Source organism: Geotrypetes seraphini, chromosome 8 (assembly GCF_902459505.1).
Source record: "Geotrypetes seraphini chromosome 8, aGeoSer1.1, whole genome shotgun sequence".
Classification (NCBI taxonomy): domain Eukaryota; kingdom Metazoa; phylum Chordata; class Amphibia; order Gymnophiona; family Dermophiidae; genus Geotrypetes; species Geotrypetes seraphini.
The window spans coordinates 17,099,628-17,126,474 of NC_047091.1; the positions used below are offsets into that span (position 1 = coordinate 17,099,628).

The 26,847-nt window shown below is 46.5% G+C and overlaps 1 protein-coding gene across 3 annotated transcripts in view; it reads left to right on the forward strand.

Annotated features, from left to right (window-relative positions):
• Positions 1-26,847, forward strand: part of PAK4 (p21 (RAC1) activated kinase 4) — a 165,350-nt gene that overhangs the window by 127,812 nt on the left and 10,691 nt on the right. For all 3 annotated transcript variants that reach the window (XM_033953589.1, XM_033953587.1, XM_033953588.1), the window contains exons 11-12: positions 20,933-21,085; positions 25,270-25,476. The gene's annotated coding sequence lies outside the window, so the exon portion shown is untranslated. The remainder of the gene's footprint in view (positions 1-20,932; positions 21,086-25,269; positions 25,477-26,847) is intronic.

Consider the following 26,847-nt stretch of genomic DNA (forward strand, 5'->3'; position numbering starts at 1 on the left):
TCCACCTTCTTTTTCAATTTTGCCGTTCACCTTTCTGTAAATTTGCAAAGAATGTTCTGTGCTTTGTTTTTCTCTGTTGGAGAATATTAGAAATGTAGCAATCCAAGAGGCCCATGGTGAACTGTACAGTCCTGATTCACAGTGCTTCCAATTGATGAGGAGAAAACACACTTTAGGGTACAGGAAAAGAGACTTAGCCCATGGTTCTATGGTTTTCTGTAGCCACAGATGTTCCCACTTGCCATTTGACTTTTTTTTTTTTTTTTTAAGTTATGGCATCCAAAATCAGGGTAAAACTTGTATACAGACACTGCTTATAATATAGGTGCCTTCATGTTATTCTTTTTTTCATTCACACACACATTCCCTCTCTCTCTCTCTCTCTCTCCTTTCCTTTCCTCACTCCCCACAGCCTAAGGTCACTATGGGGACAATTCTAAATTGGGCACCTTCATTTAGGTATCATGAGGTAGGAGTCTAGGTGTTCAGGTTCTGTATAGAATACTAGCATAACCCCATTTAGAAACATAGAAATAGACGGCAAATAAGGGCTACGGCCCATCTAGTCTGCCCACCCCAATGACCCTCCCCTACCTTTCTCTGTGAATAGATCCCACATGTCTATCCCATTTGGCCTTAAAATCAGGCACGCTGCTGGCCTCAGTCACCTGAAGTGGAAGACTATTCCAGCGATCAACCACCCTTTCAGTGAAAAAGAATTTCCTGGTGTCCCCGTGCAGTTTCCCGCCCCTGATTTTCCACAGATGCCCCCTTGTTGCCGCGGGACCCTTGAAAAAGAAGATATCTTCTTCCACCTCGATGCGGCCCGTGAGATACTTGAATGTCTCGATCATGTCACCCCTCTCTCTGCGTTCCTCGAGTGAGTACAGCTGCAACTTATCCAGCCGTTCCTCGTACCGTTCCTCGTACGAGAGATCCTTGAGTCCCGAGACCATCCGGGTGGCCATTCTCTGGACCGACTCCAGTCTCAGCACATCCTTACGGTAATGCGGCCTCCAGAATTGCACACAGTATTCCAGGTGGGGCCTCACCATGGATCTATACAATGGCATAATGACTTCAGGCTTATGGCTGACTAAACTCCTGCGTATGCAATCTATGATTTGCGTTGCCTTGAATGAAGACTGCCAGTCAAGTGGAGCAAGCTTCATCCAAGGCAAGGCAAATCATAGGTTGCATATGCAGGAGTTTCGTCAGCTGTAAGCCTGAAGTCATTATGCCATTGTATAGATCCATGGTGAGGCCCCACCTGGAATACTGTGTGCAATTCTGGAGGCCGCATTACCGTAAGGATGTGCTGAGACTGAAGTCGGTCCAGAGAATGGCCACCCGGATGGTCTCGGGACTCAAGGATCTCCCGTACGAGGAACGGCTGGATAAGTTGCAGCTGTACTCACTCGAGGAACGCAGAGAGAGGGGTGACATGATCGAGACATTCAAGTATCTCATGGGCCGCATCGAGGTGGAAGAAGATATCTTCTTTTTCAAGGGTCCTGCGGCTAACATGTCTAACAATTTACAAATCCACAGTTATGACCCTTAAATGCAGCTGGGATGCACATAACTTAGAGTATTCTGTAAGCTGCACACACAAGTGGGAGCTCCGCCTATGTCTATGACTTTTTGCGTTTATGGTAGAGACGAACCAGATTTTAATTTCAGCACCAAAACTGGCCTAAAATTTGAATTTGACCACGTTTAGTCTTGGCTAAAAACGTTGGTGCATTTTCGTCTGAAGCTGAAACTTCGTGTTGTGTCCTGAAGCTCTTCCTTAACAGGAGCACCCCTCACGTCCTCCCCTGCCCTCATCCTGGATCCATCTGTAGGCCCCCTGGTCTAGTAGCATAGTTGGGGCAGGGGCGATCCACAGTCATTCCTGCATGTGTTGTCAAAATGGCTGCCGCTGAAGGTCATGGCACCCAGTTTGACATCAGAGATGGCGATCGTTCTTGTCCCATACCACTAGACTACCTACGACTGGAAGGTAGGCCGAGGCAGCTTTCAGGTGGAGTGGAGGGGGCTGCTGCTGTTCGCAGGCTGGACTGTAACACTGATTCAAGATGCTAATGACCAGTTTTGGTTTCGGCCTCAAATTCTGTTTTGATTGAAATTGAAAAAAACAAACCATTTATGGCTATGTAGGTTAGGTGTGCTGTTATGGCACCCTGCTGGCACTTTCGGGAGGGCGGGATACACTTGTGTGTATAAGTGCAAGTATTCTATATGTTCACATGGACAAGGGGTGGATACATTGCGGGTTCTTAGATTATAGAATTGCACTTTATGTGACTTAAGGTGATGAATAGAAAAGCCTAGCCTGCCTTTTCAGCTCCTCTTCCAAAGCTTTTTGTATTGAGATATTCTCAGACTGGTTTTAAACCAAAGGCTGAACCCTCCTCCCCCATCCCAGAGGTCTGACTTAGCCATTACGCAGGGCCTGAACCTCACCTATGGAATCTCATGCCCATTATCTACTCCTTTCACCGTAAGCCAGAGATTCTCAACCCAATCCTCAGGATACATCTAACCTGTCGGATTTTCAGGATACCCACAATGAATATGCATTAGATAGAAACATAGAAACATGATGGCAGATAAAGGCCAAATGGCCCATCCACAGTAACCATATTTGGAGGTAGTACATGCAGATTTATCTTATGCATATTCAGTGGCGTAGTGAGAGTGGGAGGTGCCCCCTGCGCTCCTCCCCCGCCCCCGCTCCCTCCACATCCCCTTCCCACCCCGTTACCTCTTTACATCTTTGCCAGCATGAGCACCTTCTCTGGGCCTGCTGTTCGCGTTGGCATTGGCTTTATCTCTGATGTCACTTCCTGGCCCCACGACCTGGAAGTGATTTCAGAGGGAGCCAGGCCGACGCGAGCAGCAGGCTAGAGTAGTTGCTTGCGCTGGTGAAGATTTTAAAAGTGCGGGGAAAGAAGGGCATAAGCGAAGCATGAGGAGGTAGTCTGCTTCCCTCCCCCCCCCCCCCCAGCTACACCACTGTGCATATTGATTGTGGGTATCCTGAAAACCTGACTGGCTTAGGTGTAGGGTTACCAGACATCTGGATTTACCCAGACATGTCCTCTTTTTAGAGGACATGTCCGAACGGCTTTTCAAAGCCCGGCACTTTCTCCGGGTTTTGAAAAGCTTCCAGCTCGTGACCGCATCTGCTCATGCACGGAAGCAACTCGGTGACATCACGCGCATGAACGTGACACCATCACGTCACACCTGCCCATGCACAGAAGCCCTCCTGACGAGGCTCCGAGCACGAGAACAGGTTGAGAGGGGCGTGGCTGGGGTGGAATGGGCCAGGGCTGGGTGGAACTGGGCATGGCCATGGGTCCTGATTTTACAATAGTAAAATCTGGGAACCCTACTTAGCTGCATCCTGAGGACTGGGTTGGGAGAATCCCTGCTTTATACTAAGCAAACTCTGTCCTGAAAGGCAGACTGACCTAGTGTACACATCTCAATGATGGCTGCCCCTAGGCATCCTGCAGACTACTGCTGCTCTGTCATCCTTGTTAAATAAAAGGAAATATTTATGAAATCTAATTTTTATAACACTACAGTATTTCCTGGTGGTTTTAATTTTGCTATAAGAGACTGTGGCTGTGACACTAATGAACCTAACAAAGATTCATTTATTGAACTGAATTGTACAGTTGAATTGAAAATGTGGATATTTTTTTTTTCCTTTTTGTTAGGGGTAAATCTATAAAAAACAATTTAAATGCTAGTTTATAAATATAGATTTTGGGAATACAAAATGTCTTTGTTGTATTTATTTTTATACTTAGCTTTTCTGTTCCACTTAGTGAATGTAGAAAAGCTGAATTCCAAGGAGCAGGTGGTATTGGAGCAGAGCTGGAATAAAAATGTATGAATTTTATGATTCATCCTGTTATTAGCATAACGTGTTGTCATACCCATATGAAATTATCACTTGGCATCCCACCGGTGTGCTTATTACCAAGGCAATCCATCACATAATGTAGGAACACTCAAATACAGCATCGCTTTGCTTCATTTGCTGTTTGTAGCCTGTCAGGAACAGGAAATTCTAATAGTCACCAATGTACAAAGTCCAGAAGGATATGGTTCTTGGTATAAGTCGATCCGAATACATGGAGGGAGGAAAGGAGGGGTCCAAAAGATGTGCATATGCCGGACTGAAGGTGGGAGGGGAAGAAATAATGGGTCTAAAACAGAGGAGAGGGACAGAGATGGTGGACAATGGGATGGAGGGAGGGAAGGAACAGAAAGAGCGAGAAGTTGGACACAAGGGATGGTGTGGGGGGGGATAGAGATACTGGATAGGAGGGTAGTTGGGAAGAGAAAGGGGGAGATGGTGGACCCTGGGGTGGTGGGAAAGGAGGAAGAGATGCTGGATGAAAGGGTAGTTGAGAAAAGGAGAGATGGTGGATCTGGGGATGGTGGGGTCCATCGCTGCAGCTGCGGGGATGGAGACGAAAAAAAGAAAGATGCCAAACCTCTGGGGACGGGAAGGGAAACAGAAGGGGAGGACAGAGTTGGAAGATGGATGGTTAGCACCAAGAAAGAAGAAAATGACAAATGGGCAGGAGACCCTGGCAAGCGAGTTATCAGAAGACAACCAGAGCCTGGGACCAACATGATTTGAATAATGACCAGACAACAAAAGGTAGAAAAAATAATTTTATTTTCTGTTTTGTGATTACAATATGTCAGATTTGAAATGTGTATCCTACCAGAGCTGGTGTTAGACAGCAAGCGTGAACTAGGATCTAAAAGAGAGAAGAAAAGTCTTTATTAAGGTACACATTTAGCGCACCTTAATAAAAGGACACCTAAGTATCTTAATAAAAAAATTGGCCCGCAACTTAGCCTATGTTTTAGATTTCGGCCCCTTATGTGATTGAGTTTGACACCCCTGTCCTAAGCCATTAAGATGGACTTGGGAAAATCCACTGCTTATTTATAGGATAAGCAGCATAAAATCTGTTTTACTCTTTGGGAACTTGTCAGGTACATATGATCTGGTTTGGCTAATCTTGGAAATAGAATATTGAGCTTAATGGACCTTCAGTCTGTCCCAATAAGGCAGCTCTTTTGTAAGAAACCCTACTCATTAGTTATGTATGTATGTAAATGCACACATTAAATATGGTTTTATCTTTTGATAAAAATAATTTTGAACTGAATTTTCAGGAGGTGCTGGCTGTGGCTTGAGGATCACTTTCCTACCTAGGGGATAATGAATATGCATGACATTATGCACAGATATCTAACGTACAAGAATATCTTGAAAAGCAGGCTGGCTGTGTGTACTACAAACCGAGGACAACAGGCTTTGGGTTTGATTCCTTTAAGACATGGTTCCAGCTACTGTTACTAGAGTGGCACGGGGACAGATTTGTCCCGGTCCCATCTCCGTGAGTTTTGTCACTGTTACTTTCCCACTCCTGTAAGCTCTGCCTTAACTGCACAAGGGTTCCAGGTACCATTACTAGAGGGTGACATGGAGACAGATTTGCTCCTGTCCCATCCCCGTGAGTTTTGTCACTTGTCGCTATCCCATTCCTGTAAGCTCTGCCTTAACTCCACAAGCCTGGAACACTTTGATTTTAAGTGTACAGATTTTGAGTGTACAGATGAGGATGGAGCTTGCAGGAATAAGAACATAAAAATTGCCGCTGCTGGGTCAGACCAGTGGTCCATCGTGCCCAGCAGTCCGCTCCCACGGCGGCCCTTAGGTCAAAGACCAGTGCCCTGAGACTAGCCTTACCTGCGTATGTTCTGGTTCAGCAGGAACTTGTCCAACTTTGTTTCGAATCCCTGGAGGGTGTATTCCCCTATAACAGCCTCCGGAAGAGCATTCCAGTTTTCTACCACTCTCTGGGTGAAGAAGAACTTCCTTACATTTGTACGGAATCTATCCCCTTTTAACTTTAGAGAGTGCCCTCTCGTTCTCTCTACCTTGGAGAGGGTGAACAACCTGTCTTTATCGACAAAGTCTATTCCCTTCATTATCTTGAATGTTTCGATCATGTCCCCTCTCAGTCTCCTCTTTTCAAGGGAGAAGGGGCCCAGTTTCTCCAATCTCTCACTGTACGGCAACTCCTCCAGCCTCTTAACCATTTTAGTCGCTCTTCTCTGGACCCTTTCGAGTAGTACTTTGTCCTTCTTCATGTACGGTGACCAGTGCTGGACGCAGTATTCCAGGTGGGGGCGTACCATGGCCTGGTACAGCGGCATGATAACCTTCTCCGATCTGTTTGTGATCCCCTTCTTAATCATTCCTAGCATTCTGTTCGCCCTTTTCACCACCACCGCACATTGCGCAGACAGCTTCATCGACTTGTCTCTTTCCTGGGGGGGTCTCTCAGAGTACTGCACCGAACATCCTGTATTCGTGTATAAGATTTTTGTTACCGACATGCATCACCTTATACTTATCCACGTTAATGCGGCAGAGACAGGAAAAGAACTCACAGGAATGGGGAAAAATTTGTCCCCGTGTCATTCTCTAGCTGTTACCAAAGCAGAAGATGCTTGTGGCCAAAGTGCTTGGTCAGCATTGGTACTATGAATATAATCAATGGTGGGGAAGATGTTCTGGTTATGGTTGACTGAATTGAGCTGTAGTGCATTTTTGCTTTCAGTTTTAATCTACCACCCATTAAAAATGACAGTTAACTGCAACTGTTCTGTATGACCTCTTGGTTATGACTTGTCAGTTGTGGCCTTCTGCTAACTGCCAGAAACTTTCATATATTAAGTTAGAAGAGCATTTTTCCTGACCTGTATTTAGTCCTCTAGGATTATATCTGCTGTCTATATTTTGCATTATGGCCTCCTTTTACTAAACCGCAATAGCGGTTTTTAGCACAGGGAGCCTATGAGCGTCGAGATCAGCGCGGGGCATTCAGCACAGCTTCCTGCACTAAAAACCACTATCGCGGTTTAGTAAAAAGGGCGGGAGTATTTGTCTATTTTTGTATAATTGTTACTGAGGTGACATTGCATAGAGTCATCTGCCTTGACCTCTTTGAAAAAAACCCTGAATATAAATGATAATTAACATTTTCTCTGCATACAGTGTGCTTTGTATTTTTTTTTTAATTTTATTGTTGGTAGATCATTTTGACTTGGTCATTTTAAAAGTAGCTCGCAAGCCCAAAAGGTGTGGGCATCCCTGCTGTAAACAGTGGTGTCCATCCCAGCTTGTGCTCCCTCCGGCGGTAGTTTCACTTCTGGCCGGCTCCCCTGCTCAAAGCTGTGGACGTCGGCTCCTCACGCAATCCGCGGCTGCGTTGGAAGCATTCCCTCTGATGTCATGACGTCATGACATCAGAGAGAAGGCTTCCAACGCAGCCGCGGATCGTGTGAGGTGTAGACACCCACGACTTTGAACAGGGGAATTGGCCAGACATGCTGGACAGGGAAGAGATGTTGCTGCTGCACAGGGAAGGGGGGGGGGAAGAAATGCTGCACAGGCAAGGGGGGAGAAATGCTGCTGCTGCGCAGGGAAGGGGGAGAGAAATGCTGCTGCTGCTGCTGCACAGAGAAGGGGGGGAGAAATGCTGCTGCTGCACAGGGAAGGGGTGAAAGAAATGCTGCTGCTGCACCCAATTGGGGAGAGAGAGAGGGAAGAAGGGAGAAGGAAGACAAGGGAGAGGAACCAGAGATGCCAAGTCCATGGGAGGGAGGGAAAGGAAAAAAGAAAGAGATACCTGACCATGGAGGGGGAGGAAGAGATGCCATGGCATTGGGGGAGGGAAGGGAAGGAGATAGAGATACCACACCATGGTGTGGAGTGGGAAGGAAGGAAGGAAAAGAGAAGAGAAAGAGAGAGATGCCAAAGCATAGGGGAGGGGGTGGAGAAAGAAAAATGGAGAAGGTGGAGAAGCTGAAATGAATCATGTGCAAAGGAGAGAAGGGACCCTGGATATACAGTTTATTGAAGGGACATAGAAAGAGGAAGATGCCATATGGAAGAGAGAGAGGGTGGACAGTAGATGGAAGGGGTAGAGAGAGGGCAGAAGCTGGGTGGAAGGGGCAAAGAGAGGGCAGATGTTCCATGGAAGGGAAAGGGGACAAACGCTGTATAGAAAGAAGATGAAGATGATTAAAGCAGAAACGACGAAAGGTAGAAAGATTTTTTTGTTGCTTTACTTAGAATCAAGTAGTATTGTAACTGTATTGATAAAGTTTATAAATAGGAAATGAAAATAAGGCAATTTTTGGACTAAACCCCTTTCCTCAGGACAGGATAGCATAACAGCAGTATACTGTACTGTTAAAGATTTGGCCTCTGAAAGCTAATTTAAAAATGGATTAGTCCAATAAAATGGTATTTTCTTATTTCTCATTATTTGTTTTATTTTTATTTGTTAATTTGTAAAGTGGTGATTGTTATGTATCAGTTTTTTCAAATTTACATCTACTGTCTTTATATTTTTCACAGTATTAGGGGACATGTGTCACTATTTTTGTGGTGTTGTAGTGTTGCATTGTATGCAGAGTCTGGTTTCTTGGCGGTTCAGTTTAACTTTTGTCTACATATTTCTATTTTTAGTTTGTGATTATTCCATATTGGGCGAGGGTGTATCTCTGTTCTGTGTGTATGAAAAGGACATAGTTTTCAGTTGGCATTGACTGCAGGATCAATTGACTGTGTGGGATCTGGCTTGTTTAGTTTTACAATGTATGTGTTGGTGTTCTAGTGCTCACTGCAGTGTTTAAGATGCTGCCTTTTCCTAGGTACACTCTTGTTGTGCGATATGTGGATTGTTACTAAAAATCATATTTTTGATATAGATGGGGGGATGTCAAAAAGTGATGGGCCTTGGGTGTCACATATGCTAGGTACGCCATTGAATGCCACTATATTTAAATTTTATTGAAAAAGGCAGCAATGTAGTGTGAATGTTTGATGGGACTGAAAAGTGGCATGATGGTCCCATATCTGATCTCTTAACGGCGCCACCCTGCAGGAGACAAAGGGCACAGCACTTTTCACAATAATTTATTTAATATTTATTATTTGTTGTTAATTTATTACAACAATATGCTGATGTGTTGACAAACATATTTTGATCACGAGCATATTAGAAATGATACATTCTCCTATTGGTATTGTGTATGCAAAGCTGAGCCAAAAGTAGAAAGTTTGGGATAACCTGGCATAGTTGGTCTAGCATAAAGCAAATGCAGTATTCCACGGTAAGATCATCACAAATAGTCAAAATGATGGGGTAGTGTGATGGTGTAGGGATGTTTTGATGCCTCAAGACCTGGAAAACTTGCCACTACTGAAGGAGCCATGATTTTTGCCCTGTGCCGGAAAATTCTTATGGTGCCTATGGGCATTGAAGCTTAGTTGTGTTATTCAGCAAGACAATGGATCTAAGACACAAAAGCAATGGATGAGGAGAAACAAAATGAAAGTTTAGGATTGCCTCCCGTTCCCCACCCCCCCTTCCCAGTGTCCTGCTTTGAACCTAGGAGAGGTGCTATGGCAGGATCTGAAATAAGCAGTTTGTGCAAGAAACGTATGACTGTGTAAATGAAGCAGTTCTGCAAAGAAGAATAGGGTACGGCTGATATCAAGTTATAGAAAGTTTTTTTTTTGTTGTTTTTTTTTTCATAAGAACTGCCATCTCCGGATCAGACCTTCGGTCCATCAAGTCCGGCGATCCGCACACGCGGAGGCCCTGCCAGGTGTACACCTGGTGTAATTTATAGTCCACCATATCTTTATATGCCTCTCTTAAGGAGATATGCATCTAGTTTGCTCTTGAAGCTTAGGACGGTCGATTCTGCAATAATCTCCTCTGGGAGGGCATTCTAGGTGTCAACCACTCTCTGAGTGAAGCAGAACTTCCTGACATTAGTCCTGAACCTGTCCCCCCTTAGCTTCATTACATGTCCTCTAGTCCGTGTCAAATTGGACAATGTAAATAATCTTCTCTGCTCTATTTTGTCGATTCCTTTCAGTATTTTGAAGGTCTCGATCATATCCCCACGCAGTCTCCTTTTCTCAAGGGAGAACAATCCTAGTGTTATAAGTCTATCCTCGTATTCCAGTTTCTCCATACCCTTCACCAGTTTTGTTGCTCGTCTCTGCACCCTCTCCAGCAGTTTTATATCCTTCTTTAGGTAGGGAGACCAATGTTGGACGCAGTATTCCAAGTGTGGTCTGACCATTGCCCTATAAAGCGGCATTATAACTTTCTCTGATCTACTCGAGATTCCTTTCTTTATCATGCCCAACATTCTATTTGCCTTCTTTGCCGCTGCCGCGCATTGTGCCGACGGCTTCAGGGTCCTATCTATCAGTACACCCAGGTCCTTTTCTTGTTCACTCTTCCCCAGAGTTGCACCTGACATTGTATACTCGTATTCCTTATTCTTATTGCCTAAATGCATTACCTTGCATTTCTCCACATTGAACTTCATCTGCCATTTCTCCGCCCATGTTTCTAACCGACACAAGTCGCTCTGGAGTTCCTCTCTATCCTCCTGCGATCTGATTGCCCGGCATAGTTTTGTATCGTCTGCAAACTTGATGATCTCACTGGGTGTTCCATCCTCCAGGTCATTGATATAAATATTAAAAAGGATCGGCCCAAGTACCGAGCCCTGGGGTACACCACTAGTCACTTTCTCCCAGTCGGAGAACTTAAGAGTAGAGGTCAACTGAAATCAGTAGTTTTAGTTTTTGACCAAAACCGAATCCATGGTCAAAATTCACCACTTAGTTTTGGCCAGAAACAAAGCCAAAACTTTTGCCCCCCCCCCCCCCCCCCGTCTCTGTGCCACCACTGCCCCCCTTGGCAGAGAGCTGGCCTCCTGCCCTATGACCACCCTTATTCCCTCCCCCTCCCCACTACCAACCACAGCCTGATTAAGAAATCCTGGTGGTTTAGTAACCTCTTTGGGGGCAGGTATGAACTCCACTTGTTCATGTCCTGTGCTGCCACTCAATCAAAACAGCTGTTAAGACTGCCAGGGGAGGTCCCGGCAACCATTTTGAGATTGCTTATGCCAGTTCCAAACGCAAAATGACAGCTGAGAACTCTCAGGGCAGTCTCGTGCAGCTATTTTGACTGACTAACTGACTAGTGGGGTTCATTCCTGCTTCCGATGATGTCACTAAACCACCACAGCTTCTTAATAATAATAATAACTTTATTCTTCTATACCGCCACAACCTTGCGACTTCTAGGCGGTTTACAATCAAGAGTGCTGGACATTCAGCGAAATACAATAAGTAGATATTCAGAGGAAATACAGAGATCAGAGACCTCAGGAGGCAATAGTATAGAAATACAATTTGCTGAGCGAAAATGTAACATGTACATTTTAGTAGGTAATGTCCGACAGGACCTGTTGGGGATGAATAGCAACGTAAAGTTACGATAAGATGAAGATAACAGATTATATTTATAACAGTGCTGTAAGTTCAGGTGAAATAGGGAGGGGGGAGGGAGAGGGAGAGCGGGTCAATTGTTTAGGTATTTCTGGAACAGGTATGTTTTTAGGCGTTTCCTTAAGGTAGGCCCGAGGGCGAAGGCAAATAGTGATGGCAGGTGTGTGTGGGGAGACTCTGGGCTCCTTTTACAAAGGCACGCTAGGGCCTTAACGTGCGGAATAGCGAGCGCTAAAATGCGTGCGCTAGCCGCTACCGCCTCTTTTTGAGCAGGCGGTAGATTTTTGGCTAGCGCGCGCTAATCTGCTGCGTGCGGTAAAACCCGTAGCACACCTTCGTAAAAAGAGCCCTTTGTTTCAGCCGTAAGTAAATCTGAAACCAAAATTTGGTCAGCCTCTATTTAGGGGGGGGGGGCAGTTACTTTTGCACTTTGTTCCTAAAATAAATTATGTAGTAGTTGGTTTGTTTTTTTTTAAACCCATAGAAACATAGAAAAAAGCAGCAGAAAAGGGCTATAGCCCACCAAGTCTGCCCATTCCAAGTATCCCCTCCCCTGAATTTACTCCCTTAAAGATCCCACGTGAGTATCCCATTTTCTCTTAAAATCCGTCACGCTGCTGGCCTTTATCACCTGGAGTGGGAGTCTGTTCCAATGATCCACTACTCTTTCGGTGAAGAAGTACTTCCTGGAGTCGCCATGAAACTTCCCTCCCCTGATCTTCAGCGGATGCCCTCTGGTGGTCGAGGGTCCCATGAGCCAGAAGATATCATCTTCTGACTCGATGCGTCCCGTGATGTACTTATATGTTTCAATCATATCTCCCCGTTTTCTTCTTTCCTCAAATGAGTACAGCCGCAATTTTTTAAATCTTTCTTCATACGTGAGATCCTTGAGCCCCAAGACCATCCTGGTGGCCGTTCGCTGAACCGACTCGATCCTAAGCACGTCCTTTCGGTAGTGTGGTGTCCTTTGTTTACTAAGTACTGCTGTCTAATATTACATTTTCATTAAAGATCAGAAATTAGTCAGTGACATATCTGCACTAACAGGGGATATCGGGGTCTTTCACATCACTGTACAGCCATTCCTCTGCAGTTTCTTGAGCATTTCAGCACACATTGGAGGGAGAATATAAGTTCTTTTTAGCATTGTTTCTAGTCACTCAGATGGTGGATTTATGGCCCCTATGTTCATTTTATTACCTTGTCAACTCTGTGTGCATATGCAATGAGAATATTTTAATATATTCCCAGTGTATGTCAGCCACATTTATCAATTATTACTACTACTATTAATTATTTTGATAGTACTACCAGACATATGCAGTGCTATAGTCACGATGCTTTCATAAGAACATAAGCAGTGCCTCTGCTGGGTCAGACCTGAGGTCCATCGTGCCCAGCAGTCCGCTCACACGGCGGCCCAACAGGTCCAGGACCTATGCAGCAATCCTCTATCTATACCCCTCTATCCCCTTTTCCAGCAGGAAATTGTCCAATCCTTTCTTGAACCCCAGTACCGTACTCTGCCCTATTACGCCCTCTGGAAGCGCATTCCAGGTGTCCACCACACGTTGGGTAAAGAAGAACTTCCTAGCATTCATTTTGAAACTGTCCCCTTTCAACTTTTCCAAACGCTTTCTTGTTCTTTTATTTTTTGAAAGTTTGAAGAATCTGTGCCTCTCCACTCTCTCTATGCCCTTCATGATCTTGTAAGTCTCTATCATATCCCCTCTGTCTCCGCTTTTCTAGGGAAAAGAGCCCCAGTTTCTCTAATCTTTCAGCATATGAAAGGTTTTCCATCCCCTTTATCAGACGCGTTGCTCTTCTCCTTTCAATAGTATTGTTTGTATATACAGTACATTATATGCATAGTGTATGTGAAAGCATATTGAGTTTTCCCAAAATTAACACCCCCTTTTAATTCATGAGTGATAAGGCAAAGAGCCACAAAGCCAAGCCATTGAAAGAAATTATCATTACCATGTCGAAGTGTAATGAACTGATGATTACTACAGTTTTATTTGTTCAGATTTGCTATCCTGCTCTTCAGATCAACATCTGATCCTTTCTAGTGCGGTGGGGGAATGGCCATAACGATGCCATGATCAAAAGGTGAGAGATACCCAGACTTGTAGTGGGTGTTAGGGAGAATGAGAGGGAAGATAAAACAGACTGTTGGTGGGTGATAGCCAATGAACGAGAAGGCAAGCTTGAAGACTGGCCAGGAAGGGGCTGTGGCTTCTTGCGTTGATGCTTGGTGTAGGTGGTGAGGTGGGAGTTGCAAGCATGTGCATGGAGAGTCCATAAATAGGATGATGGTGGAGTAATCTATGAATGAGAAGACTAGAAGGTGTTGCAGATAAGAACATAAGAAGTTGCCTCCGCTGAGGCAGACCCTAGGTCCATCCTGCTCAGCGGTCCGCTCCCGCGGCGGCCCATCAGGCCCATTGCCTGAGCAATGGTCTATACCTATCTATACCCCCCAATCCCTTTTTCTTCTAGGAATCTATCCAAACCTTCTTTGAAACCATTTAGTGTTTTCTTGTCTACAACAGCCTCTGGAAGCGCGTTCCATGTATCCACCACCCTCTGAGTGAAAAAGTACTTCCTAGCGTTTGTTCTAAACCCGTCCCCCTTCAATTTCCCCCAATGCCCCCCTGTGCTTGTGGTGCCCCTTAATCTGAAAAATCTGTCCCTGTCCACCCTCTCCATGCCCCTCAGGATCCCGAAGGCCTCCATCATGTCTCCTCTAAGTCTTCGCTTCTCCAGGGAGAAAAGTCCCAACTGCTTCAATCTGTCGGTATATGGGAGATTTTCCATTCCCTCTATCAGTCTATCAGATGGGGGAGTTGATGAATGAAGGAGTGGAGTAAGTCCTTTAGATGCTGACTAGAAGGGAAGGGTAATGGGTTATGTGTAGACCAGTGGTTCTCAACCAGTGTGTCACCAAATTGGACCACGCTAGCGTTTTTAGCGCCGGCCACGGCGGTAACAGCTTGGATGCTCATAGGAATTCGATGAGCATCAGAGCTATCACCGCGGTGGCTGGCGCTGAAAACGCTAGCACGGCTTTGTAAAGGAGGGAGTATGTGTATTACAGTTTGGGGTGGGCTGAGACCGAGGAAGTCAGATACTGTGAAATCTCCATAACTGGTTGCTACTTCTGGCACTAGCCCTGATGAAAATATTGTAGCCCACGTCCTGACAGACATCGCTCTTGCATCTGTATTTCCCTTATATCATTGTTAGCCAAAATTAAATAATATATAAGGTTTTTGTCTTTTGTTCAGCTGCAAATTGTAGTCTTTAGTGTGTCATGCATGTGAATATTGTCTGTTAGGTGTGTCACAACAGAAGGAGTTAAGTATAGAGAATGACGTGGGAATAGAATCTGTTCCCGTCCCTTTGGATAACTGTGGGAAACCATCCTGTGTCATTCTGCAGTGTCTATCTTAATCTCAGTCTTTCTACACCAGCATTATTCAATGCAAGGGTCAGTGGCTGTGCCCATTCATACTCTGACTCTTTCCTCTCTGCTTAAAGAATAACACAGGGATGGATTCCTGTGGTTAACTCTGCGGATGGGGACAAATTCTGTCACTGTGTCATTCTCTAGTTAAGAACCACTGGTATATTTATTTATTCAATTTTTTATGCTGTTCTCCCAGGGAGCTCAGAATGGTTTGCATGAATTTATTCAGGTACTTGTGCATTTTTCCCTGTCTGTCCTGGTGTGCCATTCTCTCTTCCCACTTTACCCCATTTGTTGGTGTGAGAGATCTGAAATTCTGTAGAAAGTGCTGAGAAGTTAGGGGAATAGCTATACTGTGTTAGACCAGTGGTCCATCTAGCTCAGTAAGCTGTTGTTTCAACAGTGGCAAATCCAGCTCACATGTACCTGGCAGAAACCCAGATGGTAGCAACATTCCATGTATGTGTAAATGCCAACTGGAGGCAAGTCTTTCTAGGTCACTGATGAGCAAAGACTAGGAGGTTATTTAGAGAGAAACCTTTGAGGTGGGTAGAGGATCATTTCTGAGAGTCAAATAGTAGGGACGTGCATTCATTTGAATGCCACTTTTAGGCTAAACTAAGATGGTTGGTGTTAACATGGTTGCTATCGGGATCCCTGAACTGAGTCTGGTGCTGAGAAACGAGGGCACAAAACATCATGGTGCCTGTGAACTTCAAGACCTCTGCACATACCACCATGTGAGGATAGTGGAACACTGTTTTCAGTGGAGGGGCTGAACAATCAAATTTCTGAGTGTGCAGAGATGCCAAGTTACCCATGCTCTATCATGCTAGGGGATTATGGATCAATGCGAAGTCAGGGTGTTAGATGCTGCATGGGAATCAGGAGTCTCCTTAGGTGCTGTCTGGGGGTTATAGGTCAGTAGAGCATCACGGCCTTCTCTAGATGCTGTTTGACAGTTGATGGTCACTGGGGAATCAGGATGTTCTCCAGATGCTGTTTGGGGATTGTGGATCCTAGTGCTATGGATCAATGCAAAGTCAGGGCGTTAGATGCTGCATGGGGTTTAAAGGCCAGCGGGGGAATCAGGAGTCTCCTTAGGTGCTGTCTGGGGGTTATAGGTCAATAGAGCATCACGGCCTTCTCTAGATGCTGTTTGACAGTTGATGGTCACTGGGGAATCAGGATATGCTCCAGATGCTGTTTGGGGATTATGGATTGATGCGAAGTCAGGGCGTTAGATGCTGCATGGGGTTTAAATGCCAGCGGGGGAATCAGGAGTCTCCTTAGGTGCTCCGTCAGGGCCTTCTCTAGAAGCTGTTTGACAGTTGATGGTCACTGGGGAATCAGGATGTGCTCCAGATGCTGTTTGGGGATTGTGGATCCTAGTGCTATGGATCAATGCAAAGTCAGGGCGTTAGATGCTGCATGGGGTTTAAAGGCCAGCGGGGGAATCAGGAGTCTCCTTAGGTGCTGTCTGGGGGTTATAGGTCAGTAGAGCATCACGGCCTTCTCTAGATGCTGTTTGACAGTTGATGGTCACTGGGGAATCAGGATGTTCTCCAGATGCTGTTTGGGGATTGTGGATCCTAGTGCTATGGATCAATGCAAAGTCAGGGCGTTAGATGCTGCATGGGGTTTAAAGGCCAGCGGGGGAATCAGGAGTCTCCTTAGGTGCTGTCTGGGGGTTATAGGTCAGTAGAGCATCACGGCCTTCTCTAGATGCTGTTTGACAGTTGATGGTCACTGGGGAATCAGGATATGCTCCAGATGCTGTTTGGGGATTATGGATTGATGCGAAGTCAGGGCGTTAGATGCTGCATGGGGTTTAAATGCCAGCGGAGGAATCAGGAGTCTCCTTAGGTGCTCCGTCAGGGCCTTCTCTAGAAGCTGTTTGACAGTTGATGGTCACTGGGGAATCAGGATGTGCTCCAGATGCTGTTTGGGGATTGTGGATCCTAGTGCTATGGATCAATGCAAAGTCAGGGCGTTAGATGCTGCATGGGGTTTAAAGGCCAGCGGGGGAATCAGGAGTCTCCTTAGGTGCTGTCTGGGGGTTATAGGTCAGTAGAGCATCACGGCCTTCTCTAGATGCTGTTTGACAGTTGATGGTCACTGGGGAATCAGGATATGCTCCAGATGCTGTTTGGGGATTATGGATCGATGCGAAGTCAGGGCGTTAGATGCTGCATGGGGTTTAAAGGCCAGCGGGGCAATCAGGAGCCTCCTTAGGTGCTGTCTGGGGGTTATAGGTCAGTAGAGCGTCACGGCCTTCTCTAGATGCTGTTTGACAGTTGATGGTCACTGGGGGATCAGGATGTTCTCCAGATGTTGTTTGGGGATTGTGGATCGTCCCTAGTGCTATGGATCAATGCAAAGTCAGGGCGTTAGATGCTGCATGGGGTTTAAAGGCCAGCGGGGGAATCAGGAGTCTCCTTAGGTGCTCCGTCAGGGCCTTCTCTAGAAGCTGTTTGACAGTTGATGGTCACTGGGGAATCAGGATGTGCTCCAGATGCTGTTTGGGGATTGTGGATCCTAGTGCTATGGATCAATGCAAAGTCAGGGCGTTAGATGCTGCATGGGGTTTAAAGGCCAGCGGGGGAATCAGGAGTCTCCTTAGGTGCTGTCTGGGGGTTATAGGTCAGTAGAGCATCACGGCCTTCTCTAGATGCTGTTTGACAGTTGATGGTCACTGGGGAATCAGGATGTGCTCCAGATGCTGTTTGGGGATTGTGGATCTTAGTGCTATGGATCAATGCAAAGTCAGGGCGTTAGATGCTGCATGGGGTTTAAAGGCCAGCGGGGGAATCAGGAGTCTCCTTAGGTGCTGTCTGGGGGTTATAGGTCAGTAGAGCATCACGGCCTTCTCTAGATGCTGTTTGACAGTTGATGGTCACTGGGGAATCAGGATATGCTCCAGATGCTGTTTGGGGATTATGGATCGATGCGAAGTCAGGGCGTTAGATGCTGCATGGGGTTTAAATGCCAGCGGGGGAATCAGGAGTCTCCTTAGGTGCTCCGTCAGGGCCTTCTCTAGAAGCTGTTTGACAGTTGATGGTCACTGGGGGATCAGGATGTTCTCCAGATGTTGTTTGGGGATTGTGGATCGTCCCTAGTGCTATGGATCAATGCAAAGTCAGGGCGTTAGATGCTGCATGGGGTTTAAATGCCAGCGGGGGAATCAGGAGTCTCCTTAGGTGCTCCGTCAGGGCCTTCTCTAGAAGCTGTTTGACAGTTGATGGTCACTGGGGGATCAGGATGTTCTCCAGATGTTGTTTGGGGATTGTGGATCGTCCCTAGTGCTATGGATCAATGCAAAGTCAGGGCGTTAGATGCTGCATGGGGTTTAAATGCCAGCGGGGGAATCAGGAGTCTCCTTAGGTGCTCCGTCAGGGCCTTCTCTAGAAGCTGTTTGAGGGACTCGGGTCCGTGGGGACTCAGGACGCCCTCTAGAAGCCATTTGGAGTTCACGGGTCAACGCTAGCGTCACGGGGGGGGGGGGGGGAGGGAATCCGGAAGCCGCCAGACGTTCTGTCTGTGGGCGGCCGCGCGCCAGTCGGAATTTCCAGGCCGTGACGTGACGGAGCGAGTGGGCGGAGTTTCCTGCTGTCGGGAAACTCATTCGCGGCGCCGGAGCCTGGCTGAGCGGCTGCTCCCCTCAATCGCTCCTGGGCGGCGAAGGTAAGCCGCCTCTTCCCACCTCTGTCTCTCAATGACTGTAGCCGAGGGCGGTTTCCCACATCAGCTGCGCACGAAGGGCAACGGCCGAGTCCTTCCGTCTTCCTGGTTTCACGCTTTGTCTCCTTGGACGGCTGCCGTTTGGAGCCTTCGGACGGATCCCCGCGTCTTAAAGTCCGGATTTGAGCGCTGCTTTTGTCTGTCATCTGCGAGTGGCCGCGACGAATTCATTGATCTCGAGGAAAATGGGTTTATGGGTGGGAGATTATGCGAGTGGATCACTAAAAGGGGAATTTAGTTCCTATTTTATTGAAAACTTAAAAAAACCAACAACAACCTAATTGAACATAAGAAGTTGCCTCCGCTGGGGCAGACCAGAGGTCCATCCTGCCCAGCGGTCCGCTCCCACGGCGGCCCACCAGGCCACTGCCTGAACAGTGGTCTCTGACTAATTTTATAATTTACCTCTAATCCTGTCCCTATAACCTTACCTCTACTCCTATCTATACCCTCAATCTCTTTGTCCTCCAGGTACCTGTCCAGACCTTCTTTGAAGCCCTGTAGCGTGCTTCTGCTTATCACATCCTCCGGTAGCGCGTTCCATGTATCCACCACCCTCTGGGTGAAAAAGAACTTCCTGGCGTTTGTTCTAAACCTTTCCCCTTTCAATTTCTCCGAGTGCCCCCTTGTACCTGTGGTTCCCCTTAGTTTGAAAAATCTGCCCCTGTCCACTCTTTCTATGCCCTTCATGATCTTGAAGGTTTCTATCATGTCTCCCCTGAGTCGTCGCTTTTCCAGGGAGAAAAGCCCCAGCTTTTTCAGTCTGTCAGTATATGAGAGGTCCCCCATACCTTTTATTAGCTTAGTTGCTCTTCTCTGGACTCTTTCAAGTACCACCATGTCTTTCTTGAGGTACGGCGACCAGTACTGGACACAGTACTCCAGGTGCGGGCGCACCATTGCACGATACAGTGGCAGGATGACTTCCTTCGTCCTGGTCGTGATACCCTTCTTAATGATACCCAACATTTTGTTCGCTTTCCTTGAGGCTGCGGCGCAATGCGCCAACGCCTTCAATGTTGCGTCCACCATCACTCCCAGGTCTCTTTCAAGGTTGCTCACCCCTAGCGGTGATCCCCCCATCTTGTAAGTGAACATCGGGTTCTTTTTCCCAATATGCATGACCTTGCATTTCCCTATGTTGAAGCTCATTTGCCACAATTGTGTTGGGCGAACGTCAGATTTTGTGTATGAAAACCATAATGCCATATTATATCTCAGGGAGGTGGTGGTGGGGGGGGAGGTGGTGGTGGTGTGGGGGGGGGGGGAGGTGGTGGTGGTGGTGTGGGGGGGAGGAGGTGGTGGTGGTGGTGTGGGGGGGAGGAGGTGGTGGTGGTGGTGGTGGTGTGGGGGAGGAGGTGGTGGTGGTGGTGTGGGGGGGGGAGGAGGTGGTGGTGGTGGGGGGGAGGGAATAGGGTCAGGGAGAGGTGATGCTATGTCTGCATCCTACACCAGGAAGGGAACTGCTGGTACCTTCAGGAAAAACTTTACAGCAGTTGCACTCCAGACCCTGAGAAGGAGCATCTTCCTCGACCCCCCCCCCCCCTTCCCCATGCAGCTCAAGTGTAGGGGGCTCTCCCTATATCCAGAACTTGGTACTCATTGTGTAAAGTCTGGAGTCCCCCAGGGGATGATATAATAACACGAGTTCTTTAGAGGCCAGCGAACTGCAAACACAGGATACAGCAAAAGGGGCTTTTTTTTTTTTTCCTCCAAAAAGAGGATGTGCCTTCTCATGGAAGGAATGGCAGACCTTTCACAAACACATTCGTGCTTTTGCTCGGCTGTACTCTCGGATCATCTGACTTAGCACCGAGGACTCTTGAAACAGCGCTGCTGAATCCTCACCTTCCATGTATGTGACTTGTGCCTAGCCTGAAAACCTGACCTCTTGACTGTGGCTCCAATCTGAGCTCGGTCACAGTCCAGGGCTCTGATGCAGTCTAGGCCTGCTCAGAATGAAAGGCTATGGGAAACTTGTAAACAAGCCACAGCGTGTGTGTTCAGAATGCTGTAAAGAGTTCTTCATTTCTAAAATGATTTTTCTAACAAGAACAGCAAAAAAAAAAAAAAAAAAAATCATTCAGTTTTCTTCTAGCATTAGGATATATTAAGGAAGCCCTTAACAGTATACCACCTCCTCCACTATACCATAAAATACCAGGGGCATGTAACATGATTCTCAAAGAACTACCTGGAACCACAAAGGTGCTCTTTTTTCATTTTTCATTTTCAGCATTTATTATAATATATGTATTATTTTGTTTTAATAGTGCATTATTCCTCTGACATTCAAACTGAAGCCTTTCGCTGTGGGATGGGAAACCTGCAAATGCACCTTGGACTCAACCTGGCAGCACCCTTTTGGCTTGCGATTTTATTATTTCTGCTGTTTGGCTGTCCCTCTGCCTCACAGAAGATTAGAGGTAACCTTCATGCACCCATTCATACTGTAAGGCAAATGAGTTTATCTATGCATACCAGTGATAGCTAGATAGCAACACTGTGTAAAAGGCCTGGGGTGTCATCTGTTTAGAGTGACCCTGAGCCTACCTGGTAGGGATTGAGGGGGGGGAGGGCAGATGCTCATAGGCCCCTAGCAGCTTTTCTGCAACCTAACCAGACCCTCAGGTGTGGTTGTCTAGTTCAATCACTCTTGTGTTGAAACACCTGTGAAAGGAGGGGGCTGAGCTGCTGCTCAGAAAGGAGGGATCCCCCAGCTTGTTGGAGCAGGAGATGCAGCGGTTAGTCTTGATGAGTGGAGCTGATTCCATGCTGAATGTGCTGGCCTGGGGGCCCAGCAAGGAGACAGGATGAAACTTTGACTGAGCTGGAGGGGTATGAGAGTTGTCTGTACAAGGGAGAGTGGCGGGGAGGAGAAACGGGGCAGGGAGCCGTGGGAAGGTGGATGGGGAGGAGGAGTATGCATCATTTTGTACTATGCTGAATAAAGCTGTAGCTCTGTCCTTTCCTAGCCAACCATGGTCAATGGACAGGTAACCAAAAGTTCTAGGTGATGTCACTTCCTAGGCCCGGGACCCAGAAGTGATGTCAGACAGAGCCAACACCAACGCAGGCAGCAAGTTCTTGATACTGCTCGCACAGGGAAAATGAAAGAGCTACGAGGGAAGGGGGGGGGGCAGAGGAGGTGCAGGCCCCCCTTACTCCGCCACTGCTTAGATGAGACTTTTTGGAGACTGGGCCAACAGAATTAACAAGATTGATATTCAGGAGGCAGCCCAAATAACTTCTGCTGTCATTGCTGACTGTGAATATTCAATGCTGGGCCATTTCCAATGATTGGCATGGAATATCCAGGTTGTTGTTGGGGGGGGGGGGGGGGCACTAAAATGTTAACCTGCTAAGTCAGTGTTCAGTGCTGACCAGTTAAGTTTTATGGTGGCCAGAGACAGGGCAGCTATTTACACGGTCTGATTTAGCCACTAAACTAAGCAGCTCAGCCCTGAAAATTGCAGGTTTACCGTGTAATATAACCAGTTAACTTTTAGCTGCAAACTGGAGATAACCAGTTATCTTATGCTGAATATTCACATTTAACCGGTTAAGCGCTTTATAACCAGTCAGCGCTATTTCTGGCTGATTGAATAATATTTAATGTAGGTCGGAATGTGCCCCATATATTCTAATACATCATTTTCTGTGATTATACAGGGTTGGCCTGTGGAAAAGATAAGTAGTAATAAAAATAATAATTTTATTCTTATATACCGCCATACCGAAAAAGTTCAGCTAATAGTAGTAGTCCTCCTATCATTTCTATAGTATTGTACATTAGAGCATCAAGACATGGTCCCTGCTTAGAAGAGCTTACAATCTACTCAACAGAGAAATATGACAAGTAGAGGGTTGGGGATGCCTTCTAGCTAGTGAGGGTTAGGAACAGTGACGCAGCGAGAGTGAGTGATGCCTGGGGTGGGTAGTGTCTCTCCCCCATCCTCTTCTCCCCCCCTGTTGTGCATGTGCCCTCCCTTCCGTTCCCTAGTAACTGTTTAATTTTCCCAGCACGAGCAGCATCACAATCTCACTGCCCGCGTCGTGTTGGCTCTCCCTCTGATGTCACTTCCTGGAAGTGATGTCGGAGAGAGCCGACACTAACATGGATAGCAAGTTTGTGATACTTCTCGTGATGGGAAAATTAAAGAGGAGATAAATGAGGGCGATCAGAATCATGCCCCCAACCGAGCGCCCGGATCGCTCTGTAGCATGTAGATGGTCTGCGCTTGCGTCGAAGAGCAGCGACTTTAAAAAAAAAAAAAAAAAAATAAAATTTTTAGTCCAGCGAGCCCGTGTTTTTAACCCGCTTTAAACCCATGGGTTTAAAACCACGAGCTCGCACTGCAGGGGAAGGGCAGGGCAGAGAGCAGGAGATTCAGGGCAGAGCAGGCCGGCAGGAGCAAATTGGCAGAGTCGGGGCACAGCAGGGCGGCAGGAGAAAATCGCGGCAGAGAGCTGGAAAGTCGGGGTAGACAGCAGGCAGCGAGCAGGAGATGGCAGTCGGAAAGCAGTGAATGACTGGTCCCCAGCAGTCACTTGTTTGTGATCGGCCAGCCCAGTCGGTGTTGCAGGGTTTTTGTTAGTGAATCGCTGCCTGCCTACATTTCAATGCCGTTCCCCCTCATTTGCATGCGTGGATCGGAGGATGATCGGGACAGAGGTTAATAAATCAGGTCGGAGGGAAATCGGGTTGCAAAGGGGTCGCAAACTGATCAGTACACGATCGGTTTGCTTAATGCCCTAAGTCCTGTCTGGTGGGTGTCAAAATGTTTTATCTTTTTCATTAGAGAATGTCATGGGGACAAAATTTTCCCCATTCCTGCAGGAACTCAATTTCGCTGTCCCTGCCCCATTCCTGTATGCTCTGCCTTAACCGCACAAGCCTTGAACACTTATGATTTTAAAGTGTTTGAGATTTGTGCAGATGAGGACAGAGCTTGCAGGACAGGAAAAGAACTCTCTGGGACGAAATGGGGAAAAATTTGTCCCCATGTCATTCTCTAATTTTCATCTCAAAGGTCTTGCATTCCTGGATTGCCTTAAAGTTTCTTTTTAATATCCTCACTATAAAATCAGTAATACAGTGTTCTGATTTTCTGAACTGTACCACAGAGGTAATATCCCGGTTGGCTTTACAATTTTTCATATGATATCTGTGTTAATTAATCCTAGTCTTTAGCATCTGGCTTGTTTCTCCAATGTACTATCCTTCGCTACACTTTTTTGCATTGAATAATATAAACTACATTTGAAAATGAGCATGTGAAGGATCCCCTTATGCTATTGAGGAAAGAGGTAAAAATAAATCTTGCATGCAGGCGTTAAAGATTTATTTTGAGATTACAAGGTCCTCTTTATATTAACCTATTTGCTAATTTCCGTAGTATGTTACAAATCCGGAATATTTTTGTTTTCCATCTAGTGTGTTCATGTTAAGCTAGGAGAAAATGGTACTGTCTGATGCATATGATTGAAGCATCATTCTGCTTTTGGATTTTAACTTCACCACATCATCATCTCCGAGTGTTTTCATACAATCGGGATGCAAGTCGCAGCACAATTTATTTATTTAAGTTATCTATATGCCTAAGTGGTTTACATTTAGGTACTCAGTCATTTTTCCCTATCTGTCCTGATGGGCTCCTAATCTATCTAACATCCCTGGGGCAATGGAGGATTGCCCAGAGTCACAGATAACAGTGCAGGGCTTGAACCCACTACATCAGGGTGTTGAGGCTCTAGCTCTGACCACTAGGTCACTCTGTCCTCTAGATCAGTGTCTCTCAAACTTTCTCGAGCCGGGGCACACTAAAGGTAGAGGCCATGGCTTGAAGTGCATGTGCAGAGGCCCTTCAGATGGGCCCTGAGACGCCAGTAGGGAGTGCCAGCAGGGAAGAGTGCTGGAGAGAAGGAGAGGCACTGGTGCCAGCTGATTGTCTACTGCAGTGTTTCTCAACTACTTCAAGCTAAGTGCCCCCTAAGTCTAACAAATATCAACTGACTACCACTACCACAGGCCTCCCTAGGCCCACATAAGCTCTGCCCCAGATCCCTCCCCTTTACTAATTGTAGTGCAATTTTTCCCATTCATTTTTCATATACACACAATATACACAGCAGATACAAATTCTCAAAACTGACACATTTCAGTCACTATATTGAAAATAAAATCATTTTACCTCTGCAGGCTGCTGTAATTAGCTTTAACGGTGAGACCAGGAGGCCAGGGGGGAAGCTGGAGGATGCTAGAGAGAAGGGGGAAACATGCAGGCCTTCGGCGAATCGGGCAGCGCTGGCGCCGTACTGCGTAGGGAAGTCAGCTGGCAGGCGCCTCTCTTCCTCCTCAGTGCGCCATGGCACACTTGGAATCTGAGGGGGCACACAGTTTGAGATACACGTCTCTAGATGCTGGTTGTGCTGGCTTCAAGTCGCAGAGGAAGGCAATTTAATCCTGTGCTTCTTGAGCATAAGCAAGCCTGGTCTTGTCTCTCCCTTCCATTCCCTCTCCCCCACCCCCTTTAACTTTAGCATGGTCATGTTTCTCACTAAGGTTGATTTTTTTTTTTTTTTTTTTTCTTTTCTTACTTTTCCTCAGACTGCCAGTGGCCCCAGGTCCCTGAGCATGGCGGCTTCCGTTGTTCCTCTTCATGCTCTTCGCTCGCTGGTGGCAAAGCGCTATCTGGCACCCTTGTGGAATATTACTGTGAAAGCGGCTATGCTTTCATTGGCCAGTCCAGGATCTCTATGTGCAGGAAGGGGAAGTGGACGATGATCGGCAAAGTCTCTTGCCAGGCTCTGGCAGGTGAGTTCTTAATCTACTCCTGATGTTTTACTTTAAGTGTTTCTTAAAATGAGTGTTACAGGTACATGGTGTTTTAATGCTTCTTAATGACAAGCAGGTGCTGGGTATTCCCACTGATTTGGACGTTGAAATGCTAACAGTAGAGCTATTGGACAATTTAAAAAAATTAATAATGATTAGAAACATAGAAAAAAAACATAGAGAAATGACGTCAGAAAAGGACCATAGCCCATCAAGTCTGCCCACTCTATTGACCTTCCCCCTTAACCCTCTGAAAGATCACACTCTGACGACCCATCCCCTTAACTCTACCCACTTAGAGATCCGACACGGGCATCCCATTTATTCTTAAAATTTGGGACGCTGCTGGCCTTGATCACCTGCACTGGGAGCTTATTCCAATGATTAACCACTCTTTCGGTAAAGAAATACTTCCTGGTGTCGCCATGAAATTTTCCGCCCCTGATTTTCAGCGGATGCCCTCTTGTGGCCGAGGGCCCTTTAAGAAAGAAAATATCGTCTTCCACCTCGAGATGACCAGTGACATACTTAAATGTCTCAATCATGTCTCCCCTCTCCATGCATTCTTCGTGAGAGTACAGCCGCAATTTGTTCAGCCTTTCCTCGTACGAGAGATCCTTGAGCCCCGAGGCCATCCTGGTGGCCATTCACTGAACTGACTCAACTCTCAGCACATCTTTACAGTAATGTGGCCTCCAGAATTGTACACAGTACTCCAGATGAGGTCTCACCATAGTTCTGTACAATGGCATTAGGATCTCGGGCTTCCAACTAACAAAACTTCTACGGATACAACCCAGCATTTGTCTAGCCTTGGATGAAGCCTTCTCCACTTGATTGGCAGTTTTCATGTCTTCACTAATGTCACCCCTTACAATTAAAATTTTTAATCTTGAGATAATGGTCTGGCATTGAGGTGCTTGCCTGGGTCACAGGCGGAAGCTGCAATGTAAGCAGGCTTCCTCCCCTGGCCCTGCGAGTTTTCCTGCAGCCATGTTTTGCTTCCCCTAATGCAATTTCCTGTTGCTGCAGCAAGGGTCTTGGGGCTGGTGGAGAAAGCCTGCTTGCATTGCAGACGCTGCCCCTGACTTGGGTAGCGTCTGCCCAAAATGCAGTGATGCTGGAACAAGATTAATTGCAAATAAAAAATTAACTAGTTAATCAACGTAGTTAACTCAGTTAATTCACAGCCCTAGATAACATCAATCTATATTAAAGCAAACCCTAGTTTTGCTCCTTTTTCTCAGCCATATCCGTGTAACAAAATTGTTTTCAAGAATTTCTAAAACTGAATAGGAAAAATGTAGGTGGTCTTCAGAATGGTATAACTTAGCAACATATGTGAACGCA